This window comes from Myotis lucifugus, unplaced genomic scaffold (genome assembly GCF_000147115.1).
Source record: "Myotis lucifugus unplaced genomic scaffold, Myoluc2.0 scaffold_5239, whole genome shotgun sequence".
Lineage (NCBI taxonomy): Eukaryota > Metazoa > Chordata > Mammalia > Chiroptera > Vespertilionidae > Myotis > Myotis lucifugus.
The window spans coordinates 318-3553 of record NW_005876287.1 but is presented as its reverse complement, the minus strand read 5'-3'; the positions used below and the strand labels follow the sequence as shown (position 1 = coordinate 3553).

At 36.1% G+C, this 3236-nt stretch overlaps 1 pseudogene; it reads left to right on the top strand.

Moving 5' to 3' along the window:
* The first annotated feature begins 283 nt into the window (after positions 1-283).
* LOC102418023 lies at positions 284-1389 on the top strand (annotated as a pseudogene).
* Positions 1390-3236: the final 1847 nt, after the last annotated feature.

Sequence of the window (3236 nt, the reverse complement as noted above, 5' to 3'; positions counted from 1 at the left end):
GTAAGATTTTAGAGTTTTTAAAATTTGAAATGAAAATATACCAGATGGAATTATCATAACATTAACTAATTTCCAAAGAAGAGACCAGTAAATTAAAAAGCAAAACAGTATTGAAAATACCTTATATGTCAATTTAAAAAAAAATAAAAAATACTGAGTGGTAGTGCCAGTGCTGACACTGGAGTGCTCCTCTCAGGGACTGGATGACCCTGGGAGCAATGACATGCCCTCTCCAATGCACCACTTTTCCTACCTTCTCTCCAGGCCCCAGAGCAGGCATTGCATGGTGGCCCCGCAACTGGGGCACAAAGACAGCAGGACCTTCAGTTTGGGGAATATGATTACAGCTATGCTAGGGAAAATACCAAATTTAGGTATTACACAAATATGGCATAAAGACCAAGAATGTCCCGGATGATTTATGATGTGAAAGATCTGATGTGCAAATACATGTGCCCACTTTCAACTTCAGAGTAATCATTGGTGACAACCTGCACAGATGAAGGTACAAATAATAAGCTGGAGAAACAGAGCTACAGAATCTACCACAAACATTTTGAAAGCCAAGGCAAGTATTTGCTTTGTAGTTCCTGACCCCTTAATGCCTGATCCTTCCAAACAACCAAACTTAATCCTATTTGTTCATTGCAGGAATTGGCTGTTTATCATGGCTGGAGACTTCCTGAATATACCCTTTCCCAGATAGGAAGAATCCTATATAATAAAAGCGTGGCATGCAAATTGTCCCCTCAACCGACCAGGAGTTCATCCAGGAGTTCGACCTGGGGGCAGGGCCGGCTAGGGGACGGACGGGAGGGAGGCCCCTGCTGGTGGTGGCAGTAGCAGCAGGAGTCCAAGAGAAGGGAGGGACTACCTGGCTGGTGGCGGCAGGCACTAGGGACCCTACCAGTGCACGAATTCCATGCACTGGGCCTCTAGTTGCTCATAAAGAAGAATATACCACAATTCACAGGCTCGAGTCAAGGCCAAGAGAAATACTGCTGAGAAATTTCTCAAGAAATTCTGTAATATTTCTCCAAAGAACCACATTCTTTAACAAAAGTAGTAGGTCATTCTTTAGGATGTATTTGGTATTATTTGAAGAATTCTCCTGGTGAAAAGATCAACTTACTGAAAAGAAGCTTCCTCAGTATTCCAAATACAGATTACATCCAGCTGCTTAGTGAAGTCACCAAGGAACAAGGTTTTAATATAACATATTTGGATATAAGCAAACTGAGGGCCAAGGAACATTATCAGTGTTGCACTAAAGTGTACACCAATCCCATCACAGTCTATCATGGCACTGGGATCCCCTGTGGCAATGTGCAGAGTGATACAGCTCACAATGCTTTGCAGTATTTAATGATAACAGCAGAAAGAAAATAAACTAAGAGCAACTTAGAAAACCAACATAAAAAAATCCCCTCTCACCCCTTCCCAAGTAAAACATTCACTATAATGTTTGAGTTTGTGTGTTGTTCCTAAATATCTTCTTAGATTCCATTAACACTCCAGATTTCATTATCTCGTAGTAGTTGTTATTAAGCTCTTTTTAATGGCTTCAACTTTGTATTGGTATACAGTACTTATGTACTTTGTACCATAGGCAGAGTGTAGTACCCATTTTATAATGCCAGGCATTTAAAAGGAAGAAACTGTATGTTTATTGATGAGGAGGAGGAGGATGAAGTAAAATTACTGTTAACAACAATCTTTCTTCTGGTGCTTAACTTCTTTGTGCAAGGCTTTGTAAAGGGAATCTGAAGGAAGCCCCTTAGAATTAGTAGTAGAGTGTTGAGGAATGCTCTAACAAGCTTTTATTGGATGTGATTATTAAATGTTAGGGGGCATGACTGACGGTCTGCTGCGTATTTGATCCATGTAATAAAAAGCTGTTTTTATAAAATAAAATGTAATTAATTAAAAAGTATATGTCAATTATGTCTCAATAATAAAAAGAAAATATCCAAACTGAAAAACACAGGGAAAAAAAAGGCTGAAAAATTAACAGAGTCTCAGTGACCTGTGGGATAACATCGAGTAAGCTAACATATGTGTTACTGGAGTCCTGGGATGGGAAAAGGGGATAAAAATGATATAAAGAATCATGGCTGAACTGTGTCCAAATTCAATGAAAACTATAAACAAGAGGTCCAAGAAACTCAATGAACCCCACCAAAAAAACAAAAAAAAAACAAAAAAACACAGCCAGGCATATCATGATGCAATTGCTGAAAACAGAGATAAAGAGAAAAAGCAAAAGTAGCAGAGCGGGGGGAAAACAGACATATTATGTACAGAAGAACAAAGATAAGAGTGACTGCAAACTTCTGATTAGGAACAACCCAAGCAAAAAGCAGTAGAATGACACCTTTCAAGTAATGAAAGAAAAAAGGTTAACCTAGAATTCTATATCCAGTGGAAATATCATTTAAAAAAAAGACAAAATAAATACAATCTTAGACAAACAAAAGTACAGATAATTCATATACAGCAGATCTGCACTACAAGAAATGTTAAAGTTTTTTAAGAAGAAAGAAAATAATACTAGATAGAAACTTGGACCTATACAAAAGAATAAAAGTGTGGGAGTTTGTAAATATGTAGGTACATAAAAAAGAATTTTCTTATATTTTTACTTCTTTAAAATAAAATTGACTGGTTAAAACAAAAATAATACCAAGGTTTTTGACATATGAAATAAATAAAATTTATGACAACAAAATCAAAAAGGACAAGAAAGAGAAAAATGAAAGCATAAAATCATAAGGTTCTTACATATATGTGAAATAATATAATAATACTTTTAGGTGGGATGTGATAAGATAAAGTGCCATATTGTAAACTCTGGAGTGATCACTAAAAATAACCAAGAAAGTGTTATAATACAAGAGTGGAGATAAAAGAGAATACAAAAAAACAAAATAAAACAAAACTCATGTAATCCAAAAGAAGGCCAGGAAAGAGGAAAAGTGGTAAAGAGAACAGATGGGATAAATAGAAAACATATAGCAAGATAGTAGACTAAATCCAGCTCTATATGCTGCCTACAAGAAAACATTTCAATTATATACACAGAGTAAAAGTAAAAGGATGGACTAAATTTACCATGTAAACATTAATCATAAGAAATCTTGCATGGCCATATTAATTCAGACAAAGCAGACTTCTGTGTCAGTTTGGGTCTTGAGGAAAACAGAAATCAAGAACTGAATCAAAGGTTCACGAGACTT